This window comes from Hoplias malabaricus, chromosome Y (genome assembly GCF_029633855.1).
Source record: "Hoplias malabaricus isolate fHopMal1 chromosome Y, fHopMal1.hap1, whole genome shotgun sequence".
NCBI lineage: Eukaryota > Metazoa > Chordata > Actinopteri > Characiformes > Erythrinidae > Hoplias > Hoplias malabaricus.
In genome coordinates this window covers 2,169,145-2,184,454 of record NC_089820.1, presented here as the reverse complement: position 1 = coordinate 2,184,454, position 15,310 = coordinate 2,169,145, and the positions used below count along the sequence as shown (strand labels likewise).

At 41.4% G+C, this 15,310-nt stretch overlaps 1 protein-coding gene across 1 annotated transcript in view; it reads left to right on the top strand.

Moving 5' to 3' along the window:
* The first annotated feature begins 540 nt into the window (after positions 1-540).
* Positions 541-15,310, top strand: part of LOC136678359 (interleukin-1 receptor accessory protein-like 1-B) — a 479,144-nt gene continuing 464,374 nt past the window's right edge. Inside the window, exon 1 of the mRNA XM_066656394.1 lies at positions 541-1,148. The gene's annotated coding sequence lies outside the window, so the exon portion shown is untranslated. The remainder of the gene's footprint in view (positions 1,149-15,310) is intronic.

Genomic DNA, 15,310 nt, shown 5'->3' with positions numbered 1-15,310 from the left:
AGAGAGAGAGAGAGATACTGATAGACGGGGAGAGCGACGGAGTTATAGAGAGAGAGAGAGAGAGAGAGAGAGAGAGAGAGAGAGAGAGAGAGACCCGTCGCTGTTTCCTCACCTGCGCTAACGTGCTAACGGCGACTCGCGTGAGTGATGGAGGTGTAGACGGAGCGCGCGCTCTCGTTGCCTTAACCGACGCGCGAGCCTTCTCCGCTGATTCCATTGGGCGGCAGTGCGTGTATCCTTTCGCCCGGACTACAGCGCTGCTGCTCACTGAAAAGAAGGAGGAGGAGGAAGAGGAGGAGGAGGAGGAGGATGGAGTCGACATCTCGACACCTTCAACTTTCATCAGCCGCAGCCGCAGCCGCCGTACGGGACGCGACCCCCGGCCAGAAGACGGCGTTCCAGCCTTGATTTTCTTTTTCGTTTGTTTTTTGTTTTATTTTTATTTGTAATTGTTTTTATTTTGGTTGTTGTTGTTGCTGCTGTTTTGTTTTTCTCCCTCATCTTCTCACCTTCCCTTTTCCGCTCGCGATGGATGCTGGCCGCACGCTTTTGACGTCCGCGCGCTCGAGGCTTTAGGACCGCGGGGACCGCACGGGGGTCTGCGAGTGTGCACACAGCTCGAGAAAAAAAGAAAAGAAAAAAAGCCCCCTCCACTACCCACCACCCTCCTTCAAGGGTCGGATGTGCTAGCGCAGGAGGAATACTTGTGAAAGACCCCACAGCGGCGGGAGATGGCTGGGCTCCGCGGCCGCGGCGGGGGGCGTCCGTGACACGCGCCGCGCGCACCCACTTACTTCTTCACTGAGGAAAGACCCATTCCGTCGTATCTCATCCCATTCTTACTCATCCCTTCAGTTTTCCTGCTCAAGTTGCCCCCCCCCCTTGTCCTCCCTGAGAGAGAGACCCCCGCGCCTTGTGAACACTTTAACTGCGGCCAGCATGCGTCTCTACCCCGGATTAATTCACCCTGGTGAAAACACGAGCTCGTCTGGATAGTTCACTGCTCCATCGCTCCTTCTCTCCCTGCTCTCCCTGCTTTTGACTGGAAGACGAGGGGGGTGTTTAGCGCGCGCTCCGGCGGTGTGATGCTCCCTCTCATCGGGCTCTGATCTGCTCGGATCTGTTTCAGGAGCTTGGTGATTTGGGGGGTAAGCTCATCTTTCATCTTCTCACTTTCTCTGCCTTAAAAAAAACGTGCACTATGTTGAAGTTCAGGGACTCGTTCTGGGGGGCGTCTGAACAGGCACAGCTCTGGCACGGTGCTCTTGCTCCAGCCTCTCCTGCAGTGTCTAGCAAGTTGGCTTCACTCCTTCACCCTATCTCTAACACCACGGGTCTGAGGCTAGTGGAACTTCCAGAGCTTGTTTCTCGGGACCAGTTTTACGCCTAAACCTAGATCATACGGCTGCGTCCCAAACCACATTCGCGTAGCAGCTGCACCAGTGAATAATGCACTTCAGCGGAACCGTGCTGGTGACATCCCAGAATAATGGATTAAAGGCATGCGAGCGACTTCGCCGGGCGTGGGAATGACTTCATAAGGCGTAGGGAAAAAGAAATAGTTCCATATCTAGATCCCTCGCTTCAGTAACTGCTCCATTCGCCTTAATTGCATCATGAAGGGATGGCACCAATCACCAGCCGGTCTCACTTCACTTCTGACAGTGGTGCACTATTTCCTTACAGTCTGTGTGGTATGTGTGTGTGTGTGTGTGCGGTGTGGGACGCAGCCTCAGTGACTTGGTGGTAATAGTGGAACACAACGGGTATTGCAGTTTAGTCTAAGACAGGGTTTAATCCATAGGCAGCAGCGTTTTTTTTAATTTTTTTTTTTCTATTGGAGCAGTGCTGCAGTCATTCCCCAAGTAAATCTCACGCGCTCGGGGTGTTTGGGGCTGGGGGCATTGAAGGGGGAGTCATTAAGATAACGCGATGCATTCATTAGCGCAAGTGTGTGTGTGTGAGAGAGAGAGAGAGAAGAGAGAGAGAGAGAGAGAGAGAGAGAGAGAGAGAGAGAGAGAGAGAGAGAGAGAGAGAGAGAGAGAGAGAGAGAGAGAGAGAGAGAGAGAGAGAAGCAGGGGGAGGGGGCTGTGCATCACTCTCTGACAGCGGTCTGAATGTGTGGCACTGAGTGGTACGTTTATGACAGAAATGCCTTCGGCAGTGTGTGTGTGTGTGTGTGTGCTTCACACCGCGCTGCAAACTTAACGCAGCTCACAAAAGCACACTTATACACAGGTATGCTTCCATGCATTGTGGGGACTTACATTCATTTCGTTGAGGCTTAACCATAACGACTACTACTTTGTGGGGACCAACTTAAATCATGGTGCCCTAAATGAAGACAAGTCCTCTCAATGTGAGTGTATACGCAGGTTTCGGTCCCTACAACTACACACACACACACACACACACACACTAAATCTCCCGTTAGCCCGCGTTGCAGTATTCGAGGTTTAGACTGCATTCTATGGCAAGTCTAAGGCATTACGCACTTAGCTACAGTAAAACACCAGCAGAGACAGAGAGAGGGAGAGAGAGAGAGAGAGAGAGAGAGAGAGAGAGAGGAAAAGGAGTCACGACGCTTGGAGATGAAGATGAAAAATTTCTCTGTCAGAACAATACAGAAGTCAAAATAGATAGTCAAAATACAGCTGGCAAAATAGCCATGTTTTGGTTATTTGGTGCAAAATTCAGAGACCACCCTTCATTTATCTAAACTTATAGAGGGTTTCCAAACACTCAGAGTACTTTACAGTCTCAACCACCACCAACGTGCAGCATCCACCTGCAGGATGTGATGGTAGCCAGTCCGCAGCAGTACACTCATAGCACATCAGCTGTTTTGTTGGAGAGGCAACAGTGTGAGGCTGGGATTGGATCCAGGCCTTCAAGACCCGGAAGCTTTGTGGTGGCAAGACTACCTGTTGCCCCTCCGTGAGAGTTCCAGTCATTAAGTTCATACATTTGAGAGCATCAGGAGAACTCTGCAGGGATATTGCAATTCCAAATCCCATCTGAACAAGAAATTCCACTCTTGCTCCAGCATCTTTGATGGATAGAAGGCTGGAAGTCACTGAAAACTCATTTCAGAAGCAGCTCCCGGTGCATCCTGGTCTTCCAGTTGTTTCGGTGAGGATTACAGTAATGAGGATGAAGGGGTGCTACTACATGCTGGTGAAAGGCTAAGAAACACAAAGATCTGAGACAACCTACATCGAAGCTGCTCATTAGAGTGCACTTCAGCATGGGTTCCCTGGAGACTCAATTCAAACCCCATTTACTGCTGAACTTTAGTGTCCCCCAAGCTGCATTTAGGCTAGATACTGACCCTGACTATCTTTGCCTCAGCACAATTCTTTAGTCCGATCACATTAAGCCCTTTTATCGCCTCCAGTGAACCTGACTGGCCTGATAAAAGCCTTTATATTTCGGAGTGGAACATTCTTCAAATACAAGTCCAATAACCTTCATTGAGTGAGACGAAATTAAAGGACATGCCTCCGAAATGACTCAACGCATCTCTGCCAATATCCATTTTTCTTTAATGTCTCTGCTATTTAGAGGGCACATCTGAAGGATTGTGTGTGTGTCAGGGCTCAGGTATGTATGTGGGATTTTAATGCACTGAGCTCTGATGAATCAGATTCTATTCTCAGTGAAAACGAGGCAAATGTGGACACATTTGCCAAGTTCAAGACCACTAGACTTAAAGCACAATTTAAAATAAAACAGAAAAAAACAGCACAGCTTATATGATGAAATCTTATTATTTCAAATCTACCAGGTGGCACTGACAACTCAGAGTTCATCTGCTAGTCCTTTAAAGCAATGTATAGCGCACATTACTTCTGTTATAGACACACTGCAGTGACTCCAACTGTATTTTAGAATTGATTTTAAAGTCTTTCTACTTGTAGAGAAAGCTCTTAACAGTTTAGCACCCTCTTATATCACCGTTTCTGTCATTTTATGTCCCTTCACGAGCCCTTAGGTCTTCTACAGCAAGTCTGTTAGATATTCCAAACGTCCCCTAAATAAAACTGGGGAGCCTTCGTCCACTACATTCCTCTTTATTTGTGCTTATGTGTAATGCATGCTTTTATTATTGTATCATGTTTTAAATTGATCCATTTTTTTTTATGTGACCTTTCATGTGCCTTGGATTGAATGAGTTGTCTTTGTCCGTTATTTTGTGGTTCTTCTATTTTTGTTGCTCAAACGTAAAGCTGTATGAACAGTATGACATATATAACTTTATCAAAATATTATACTATACTATATTATTATAATTAATAGAGTGAATGTAAGTAATTCATTCAGTCTTTTGGAAACAACCTATCACTCATTCATGCTTCCACAGTTTTAATTTATTACCTAATCTTAATTTTCAGACAATGGTTTTAAACTGTCTAAACTTCACTCCATTGTGTAATGTGTCATCTGAGGGGCAATCTTTTTATTTCTGTCTGGTGTAGTTAAGCCACACAACTCTAGGGACCTGGAGGTTGTGGGTTTGATTCCCGCTCCGGGTGACTGTCTGTGAGGAGTGTGGTGTGTTCTCCCTGTGTCCGTGTGGGTTTCCTCCGGGTGCTCCGGTTTCCTCCCACAGTCCAAAAACACACGTTGGTAGGTGGATTGGGGACTCAAAAGTGTTCGTAGGTGTGAGTGGATGTGTGAGTGTGTGTCACCCTGTGAAGGACTGGCACACCCTCAAGGGGGTGTTCCTACCTTGCACCCTGTGATTCCGTGTAGGCTCCTGCCCCACCGCGACCCTGTACTAGATAAGCGGTTACAGACCATGAATGAATGAATGATCTAGTTTATAAATCTATTCAAATCTCTCATTCCCAAGCACCACTTTATCAGCTGTCATTTCTCTTTAGGTGCAAACTGAAATGTATATATCACACCCCTTTTTCCAGACCTTAATTAAACGCCACTCTGGAATATTCCCCAGTGTATGATAACAGTGTCCCCAGGGCATTGTGTTCTGACCTCACTCATATGCTATGTTGACCTCCTTCTAATATCAAAGTGATTTAGGATCGCCTATAAATGCTATTATGAACGTTTTATAAGCATTTACAAGTATAAGAAGTCATTACAATCAAAGAATGCAAATCTAGTCCGTTAAAGTGCTTAATGAGCTCTTATTTATATGGACAATTTGCTGGAATGATCTCTTACACAAAATGTGAAAACGGGGAGAAGGAATTGAGAAGTGAAAAATGGAGAGGAAACAGAAATAAGGTGTGTACAACAGCATCCTACTTTTGAAATGGTTTTTATTCTGTTGGTGTAGAAGAGAGTTTTTACGGGAACAGGAGAGAGTGAGATAGGAAAAAAGAGAAAGAGAGTAAGAGGGGCAAAAGGACAGCATAATGAAGAGAATATGCTCTGGGAGTGCAGAGCTTAAACAACAGCTTGTTCGCCTTTGGTGCTTAAGCCTGTTTGTTCCATCCCTCAGGCCACTGAAAGATACAGCACCCCAATAACAGCTCACTGATCTCGCAACAGGCCTGGGATTCTAACAAGCCCAAAAGTTCATTCTCTATTATTCTCTGCTGGGCTGCATTATAGAGAACCTGCAAAAATGAAACCCAGGCAAAATATAATCGCTGTGGTACAAGCAAAATAATATACCACACTGTGCAAATGGCAAAGACCATCCTTCATTTATTTTCATTCCCATTGGCTGAGCTGTTTATCAGCACAGGGATAGATTAGAAGTTGGTTGTAGATTCTTTTCAATTCCAGGTATTCCCAATCCCAATTTACAAATTAATTCTGGACTCCTGGGTGGCCAGTTCATTATTTTAAAAACACAAGAATGTGTCTAAACATTATTATTTATTTGATCTGTATTTTTTTTTCTTTTGTCAGTAACGTCTTGTACTTGACTGCTGCACATCCTCTCAGACTCATAGCATTAAGCTGTCTTCTCACTTTGGAAGAATAGAGAGAGTCTGCTGTGTTATTATTATTATTATTAAATTTTTTCATAGATTATTGAATGGTTTTTGTTAACTAAATTATTCAGAACCATCTCCGGAAACATAAATAACTTGTACATAACTGCATGTAGGAGTGGAAAGTAAATAAAAGAAAGAACACATAGTAGTTATTACAACATCAATTAATTAGTATTGTAAAATTAACTTCATCTAAATGGAGTCAATGAAAAACTATATATTCTTTCCATAATAGCACTTATGATCCCATGTTTATGGCTATCAATAGATTCTACCTCTGTCTTGTACAGTGTTAAAAATGATGGTCCTTCAAGGGTTCTTTAGTAACGAAAACGGTTCCATATAGAACCATGAACACTAGAAGATCTCTTTGTATGATTAAAGTGCCCTTTGCATTGTAAAAGCCTTCTTCATATTCATGGAAAATGTGCTAAAACTTATTACAACAACCTTTGGTATGGTGCCATACCAAAACCCCTTTTCTAAATGGTGCTGAATAGAACAATCCATACCACATTATCTATCAATCTAAAGAACCCTTTCACTGGGCAAAGTTTAAGTGTTCAGGGTTCTGTATAAATCCATTTTCTTTACCAAAGAACCCTTAAAGAAGCATCATTTTGAAGTGTGAAATCAATGTAGGTGTATACAATGCAAATAAAAATTTAAGGCATCCCTAGTTATTGTTAGTAACCAAATCACCTGAACATGGAATCTGAGCTGTTAAAGACTTGTCAAATTATCTGCAAAGTTTATTTATTTATTTTGGATGAATCTAAATTAGACTGTACAGGCTGCAGAGAACTCAGCAGCATAGTCTAGCCTCCATCTTCAAACAAGTTCATTAGAGGGACTGTAGTAATTGGTTTATATGTGTGCGAGCCTGTTCGTTCGGACTTTTGTGCGCACATATGTGTGCATGTCTGTGAGTAAATGGAAATGAGGATTTGCGGCCCACTGCGGAACACCATGTGTTGAGAAGAGAGTGATTGGACCAATTGCTGGGGATTTGCGAGTGCAGCACTGCCATGGGGACTCTTTAGATGTCTCTTTATCTTCTCTGTTATATTTGTAATTATTGTGAAAGGCGCTGATGGTGCTGGCATTTCATGAAGAGCATGGGCTTTGGGGATAGGGAAGCCTGCCTGCCTGTGCGTCACAAGGCACGATGAGATGGAATATGTGCAGGAGTGAAGCAAAGCCAACCCAAGTGCTCTCGATGCTCATATAGATTTGATTTTAAGCTCTCTATGGGAAGGAGGCAGATTTCAAATAATCATCCTTTGGCTGTTTGAGGGGCACTTAGTGCTGTGTTTAAGATTTATATACACACTTATAGATAAGAACATAATTACTGCCATGAAGCAAAGAAATGATGTTCTGAAATAATAATTACATCTGAAAGAAAACAATAATTATTATTATTATTTTAAAAATCAGGCTGCTATCTAGCAATAGTTTGCTATCACTAAGTCACAGAAATAATTCAAAAGCATTTACTCAAGCTGACATATACGCTCCTGGCTGTAGGTTGCTGATACTGGACTAGTCTTGTTTCTTGTGTACTCGCTGTGAATTTCTGGTCTGCTAAATGTTCTGGAATTACCTGTCCAAATCGGTGAGGTAGTACACAGCTGCTCGATATGAGGCAGAGGTTTTATGGCCCCTGTCTACCACATGCCAGTTCCTTAGATGCAGTCGAAATTTCAGCGCTGTCTTTTTGAACTCCTGTAGCCCGAACAAAGCTGACTCATTCTTTGTCAAAAAGGAAATGCAAAAGAAATACACAGGGATAGTGCTGATCTATTCATTTGTAACTCCAAAGCTGTTAGAGAGAATGCATATAGTGGGTGTGCACAATGGCATCATTTTAAATTATGGCATTTGGCAGGTGATCTTATCCAGCATGACCTCATTTTTTAAAATCATGTTTCAGAGGTAGGTGTTAGAAGTAGTGCTGTGTAAGGAGGTGTGGAATTTAGGTTTATTTCTTACTTGCTGGGTTGTGTTCTTTTGTCTGTGTCTGTCATGAGCAGAAAATATTTGAGATGTGGAGACAAGTGGTATGCCACACCAACAGCTAGTGGATATATACAAATATATAAATTGCAGTTATTTGCTTCTCTCCAGTCTGTTTGCATGTTGGAACCAGTCTAATTTGTTTATGAAGCCCTGGTGTCAGTAAACAAGTAAAAAAACAAAGTGACTCAGTCAGACATGCTAGGCTTACTCTCTCCCTGCTCACTGCAGTGAAATGGCAAAGCTACCTCCAAACTTTGAAAGAGATGAGGATATTGCTTTCAAATTATTTAGGTAGGAACCCACTCTACATTTTGGAGACTGCTAACTGCATGTCATAAAACTAAACAACTCGATTTACAAGTTTCTGTGGTAATTCAAACAGCAAATAAAAACTTAAATTAAGCTTCGGCCAAATACAAACACCAGTAATGTTTTCACTTCTAACATAACATTCCGCCCTAAAAGAGCTTCTGAACGTAAACAAGCCAGAGAGAACTGCAGTTCCCACAATTGTTGAGGTTCCCTTTAAGACAAAGGAGATTAAAGAGACAGTATACATGGAATTACACAAAACTAGAGCACCATTTACCATTTGTACTCAAGCCCATTATAACATGTTCACCTATTTCACCGGCTCCACTCATGTTGAAAATCGGTGGATGAAAGCTCCCAGAGGATGGAAGCACAGGTCTATCTACAGCCATCACTGGATGTGGTCAGAGAGATAACAGTGATTGATTGTGTGGTTAAGTAAGGGTCACGTTAACCCTGTAGCTACAGGACTATGAATGAAGGATTCCTGTTACTATTTCAGCCTTAAGCAAAGCATTTATCCCAAAGTTACTTTCAAGGGAACTACCTGGTAATTACCGTCTGTAGGTTTCTCTTGAGATCCTGCTAAAAGAATAAGTGCGAGCTTAGAGGAGGTTCACCGTGGTTTGTGAGCAGCTCTGGTAATTACAATAATAATCAAAGAGATCAGAGGGCAGCCGTGTAGACAATGGCTCTAATGGAACACATCAAGTGCTGTATCTTAGTCATCTGAACGGTATTTGGGAAGGAATGAAAGTGCAATAATATATGGAAAAGGAATGCCAGTGTTGTGCTGCAGTGATAGCACTGTGGTGAGCTGTAAGCAGGGCTTTGGTTAACATTACAGGACTGAATTAGAATTTAGCTAATTAATTGCTTGCCATGCCATGCAATTTAGGACAGAATCTTCAGGACATTGTGTGGGTTTAAGAAAACACAGTTTGGTTTATTAAAAGAGACCAATAGAGACATTTACCTGCTACAATGTATGACAGGAAAACATGGGGAAGACTGAGCTTCAGGATGTGGCTCTATAGGAAAGCATACAAACACCTGTCTCAGGATTCTTACATCCTGATCTTGAAAAGCTGACATTGTGTATACAGAGATATGCTACTACTAACCAATCAAAATGACCACACGATAAAAAAGTATCCCACGACAAGAACCAATCTTGCAATCTCTGCAGGTATTACAATAGGAGTTTAAACCCAGCAGAACACTGATAGCAACCATCCATTTGTTTTGGGAGTAATACAGTCGTCCTCTGACACAGGATGAGAATCCTGTAGAGTGAGAAATCACACAGCAAGTTTTCATCTACAGATCATGAAATCACTATATATCAACCTACCGATTTTGCTCAACAATAGACAAAGAGAGATCACTTGGTTAGAATGTGTTCACATCACTGGAGCTTACTGATTTACTTTTAAAGGGAGTCATACTGTTCAATTCAATACAGCTTTATTTACTTAATGCTTTTTTGAATGCAGCAGTACTGGCACAAAGCAGCTTTGCAGGGGTCCTAGCCTCAAGTGAGCGTCACTAAGGCGATAGTGGCAGAAAAAAAAAACTCCTTCAGAACTAGATAAAGAAACCTTAAGAGGAACCAGGTCTCAAAAGGGGGACTCTTCCTCTTCTGGTTGACACGGGGGCAAAGCAACCAACCAAAAGCAGATTTAATCACACAGAAAACCCTCTTAACTGTAATTCAAAATTGACCTTTCTAGCCCCACTGGCACTGTTAACGCATGCTTACTGTCACCAGTTCAATATAGACTTGACACATTACCACAGTACACATTACAAACCTGCATTACATCAATATCTACTATAAAATCATCTCCGGTATAGCTGAGATATGAGGATACCAATGGAAACCTTTTTGCTACTTGATCCAGTTCATCACATCTATGGTCAAACATCTAGGAGAAGAGGCGAGAAGGGTAGTCAAATGGAAAACAAGAGCTCAGGGGCATTATTCTGTACACTTACACACCATCCACTCATACAGAATAGCACAGATCACAGAAGATGTAGGTGAACATTTGGGTTTCGAGACTTCAGCTTCTTTCAGAGACTAAGAATTGCAAAAAAATAGGAAAGGAGCCGGCAGAGAGCCTGGTGATTGTGAGCTGCTGCAGTAAGAATGACGCTGGTAATGGGCTGTCTCCTCAGCGGCCTCCGGCCCTCCTCTTAGAACCTCTCACTGACCGTCATTTAGAGGAGTCTGCAAAATGTGCACTCACTTTTACCAAGCCATTTTCATGGACCAGTTGTTTTTCAGTTCAGGGCATTAGAGAGGAAATATAGGCCAGTGGTGTCATCTTGATTCCTTGCATTATTCCTTTCATATACTCTATAGCTTGTTTATATACAGACCTTTTAAAAGTAATTTTCTCAAGAAAAGAAATTCTGTAGTCTCTGATATTGAGATGAGGGCATTCCAAACCACTGACTGGCCTGAGATTTTTTTTTTCCTCTCTGTCTTTCTTAGTGGCTCTGTTCTAGTAGAAGCAAGCTAGTGTTATGGCGTAAGTGTTATATCTAAATCTTTTCCCCACTCTCAGCTTACATGGCTTACTTTTGAAAAACATAAGAGTTCATCCCAAGACAGTGGAAAAATGAAATGCTGGTCAATTGTTTCACACAGAAATAAAGATTGAGGTGATGAAAGTGTTATACTACTGCCCAGATGAAATTGCATTCAAAGGTGTAATCAAATCTTTTTCTTATTTTTTTCCACCTTTCTTTTCCCTGAGGCTTGGAGGGCTAAAGTGGATGGGTGGATGGTTTTGTCAGTGATGAAACTAGCCAACCATTGCTCAAGAGAACAATGAAATTATCATTTTCATTCTTTTAGCTTCCACACAAAGCTCACTTTTTGTAACATCCACCTGTACATGGCTCCCTGATTAAAAAATGAAGTTGTCGTATGTGCTGTATTCTGACAGACACATTGCACACGTGCGGAAAGATCATAGAAAGTTTATAGGCTATAAGTTTAAACAAGAAAAATGGGGAAATCTGTTGAAGGATTTTTCCACCTGCTCACAATTGCCGCTGGCAGCTCTGGTTACTCATTCATGAAGGTTTTCTGTTTGATACACAGCACATTACAAGAGAAAGATAAACCTCCTCCCTTTTGGAAAGCATCCTTGGATTTATTGTGGAATCAGCTGAAGTCTATAGCTGCCCCTGCAGTACAGATAACTCAGCATTGACCAGCACATCTTGTCTATCAGAGTGATGTTTCACAATGGAGAGAGCAAGATGAGAGAGAGAGGGACAGTTTGACACAGAGAGAAGCAGAAGAAGATGATAATGAAGAAGAAGAAGCAAGAGAGGGTGAGAGAGGGAGAATCTATAGCAACTACCAACAGAATATGCTTTGTAAATCATTAAGGTGTTCCTGAATGCAGTGCAGTGAATAATGGGTTATGGAGTCACGCTTTTGATGTATGTTTCTAGAACATTTGATAAATGGTAAGGCATCTTATAACACCAGCGGCAGCCTCAGCTTAAGTCTGCTATCACTGTATTTTGAGGATTCATTGTAAATGGTGTGTAGATGCTCACTTGAACCCTTGCCTAATCTATATTCAAGGCCCTTAGGCTTTAGGACTTCAGAAGTGGCCTAATGATTACTGGAAACTAAAAATATATACAGCAGGTCCTCTGTATCTATGGGTGGTTTCAAACAACCACAGATAGAAAAGTACTACAAAAAAATCCAGAAAGCTCAAAATCTCTGAATGTGGAGCGCTACTCTGTCATTGTATAACTGTAGGTGCCCAACATTTCACAGGTTCTAAGTCACTCAATATTTGAACAATGTTTGCCTCACATATCATTGGTTCGTTTCCTCATTTGCTCAATATGTACTATGTAGTTAAGCCTATGGTGGTTTCAGTGGCGGATGCTGGTCTTTCAAGGAGGGGAAGTTCAATTTCGGCCTACATAATAAAATGTGTCGGTTTATTTATACGTAAATTCTACCCTCCGTTCCTTTTCAAGAAAATGATCTGTGACCCTGTCGTACCAAAAAGGCGTCTTTTCCAGGGACTTGACTAGTGTCCTCTCAAAGGCCAGCAGAGCTAGGCTGCTTAAACGGCCTTGGCTCATGTGAAGTGTGTCCGCCTGTGAGTGCTTTGTGACGGTGGGGGGGCTCAGCAGCACCCGCTGGACAGAAACTGCGATAGAAGTCAGAAAGAGTGATAGAAGTCAGTCTCCAAACACAAGCAGCTACAAAAAACCCACCAGAAATAGAAGCTCGATTTGTCACTAGTCGTTTTTAACAAAGAAAATGCCGCTAAGGGGATTAAGAAAGTCTCCGGTTCAACTCAGAACAGAATGAAAATGTAATGCTCCCACGAATCTAAAGGATCGCTGATTCGCTCATTTCACTGTCAAGCCCCCCAGAGACGCTGAGTGTCCGATGGGCGGGACAAAGCCCAGCATTTATCCAATGACTCGTCTCGTTTCGCTGCACTTCGCTGCTTCACTATTGAACTCTGTGGACGCTCAGCGTCCTCACTATTTAAAGCACTGTGAAGCTGCGGGAATGATTGAGAGGAAAGCCGCATCTTTACCAGTGATAAGAAGCTGATTCTGAACAAAAGTTGAGTGCGTTGTAGTGTATATTTATTCAATGACGTACACACAACAGTATATATTTGATCACTTATTTTTTGACATTTTAGGGGAAGCTGAGCTTCACTTGCAGTCTTAGAGCAATCACCTCTGGGTGGTTTGTACTTAAACACACAAACTGATTTTTCTCATCATTATTCCCTAAACAATACAATACATACATTATATATATATATATATATATATATATATATATATATATATATATATTTTTTTTTTTTTACATTGTATAAGATATTAATTATAAGGAATCTAAGGGTAATTTAAAGTATATTGGAGGATGTGCGTGAGTTATATGTAAATGCTACCCTGCATTGTATAAATGACTTAACTGTCTGTGGATTTTGGTATCTGTAGGGGGTCCTGGAACATATCCCCCATGGATACTGAGGAATGACTCTATTACCAATTATTACAAGACTTAAACTCTGCAAACTATTGTAGTGATTGTCTTATTTCATTACATTATTTTTGGAAACCAAAATAATATAATTTCGAATTGCACAGTCATGTATTTTCCACCATGGCATCTTCATTTGAATATATATAATCATTCCCATTAATAAGGATCGAGAGATGGACAGGAGGCTTTTAACATTATAGTGTTCCTGCGTTAATTCCGTATTTGCAATCATAACTCATAAATCTGAATTTCCAACCTCGGACTTGAAACATACTAAAAAAAACACCCTGTCAAATATGACATCCCCAAGTTCAGCAAATGATGTAATGTTAACACGATAGGTCCCAACAGTATGAAATTAGAACTCTCTACATTTAAATGAGATATTTAAGCTTAAACAGTTGAATTTACAAAGAGGGGAAATTGAAAATAACTATTTTAAAATGGTATAATTCCAAGCTGTAATGTCCTGCTTCTAGCATAACTGATTTGGGTCAAGCATCCAGTGTTTTGATTTCCAATGAAAGGGATCAAATTCATGAGAAATAATCTCATTTTTGACCATTGGGAAACTACTAACTTTGAATAACAGTTGTTAGCCTCAAAGTTTGTTACTAAATTCAAATGTCTGTATTTAATCTAAAATAGCCAATGGTTCTGGACATGCTTGCAGTAGGTAGCCTTATCATGAAGAGCGTGTGTTTGTCCTATTGTTCCCCAGAAGACACATTCATGTCCACACTGGGCAGTAAAATGTATCAGAATTAAAATTTTCTGTATGCCCATGCTTTTAGTTACTACATAAAGACTCATGGGTATCACCAGAGTAATGCAGTGTGAGTATTAATAAGATTAGTAGATTAATATCAGGATTTTTATTTACTTATTTATTTTTTCTTCCATTGAAAAGTTAACAGAAATTCAACTAAATATACATACAATTCAAATACATTTTTCCACATCCTTACACCTAGACCTCAGGCTAACACTACAGATAGTCAACATGTAGTTTATTAACAATTCGAGAGTTTGTAGAAAAGCTGCAGGGAAATATCAGAGCAACGGATGACCCAATTTTACAGTGACTACATCGCCTGAAAAAGTAATGTCAGTGCAATCATCTCTCTCTTTTGGTGGATGGGGGGGAGGGTGTTTCAAGGCAGCCATTTTCAGCTTGTGAATCAAATAACCAGAGAGAAATCAAATAACCAGACACACTACTGTGAGTCATGCCTTATTCTTGATTTGTCACACATAAAACATGCAACCAATCAGACACCCCTTCATTCCACACTGAAACTGTACCTAATCCAGACATAATTGGTGGGCATTGTTGAAAGACGAAGAGAAGGGATGGATATGTTATGAATAGATATATGTGTTTCTTTCGAGAACTGAGAAAGTTTTATTCTGCATGTATACAGTGATCTCTCCAAGGTTATGGCCCCATTGTAGCATTCTCCCTGTAGATTTCACTGTAGCTGCATTTCGGTTCACCACATTTATGAAGAGTTTATATTTAGTTTCTGGAGACCCCTAACCCCTTGGTAGACAAGCTTAGAACTATATATTGTGCCCTCATCTGCATCCCCTGACATTGTGTTTGTTGTGAGACCATACAGAGTACATATGAGTAGTCCTACAGAATTAGATACAGAATTTCTGCATTGTAGTTTTGTGAACATTTCCTAACAAATGTATTCACAGAAATGATAACTGTCCATTTTCAGATATATCATTCATTACAATATGACCACCTCCTACACCTTTCTACACAAACTGTCCATTCTCTCAGCTCCACTGACCATACAGGAGCACCTGTTGCTCTGCATACTTCATTTCCCCCCTTTCACCCTGTCCTTCAGTGATAGGGATCTCCACAAGACCACCACTGAGGAGGTATGTTTTGAGTAGTGGATCTTTCTCAGCACTGCAGTGACAT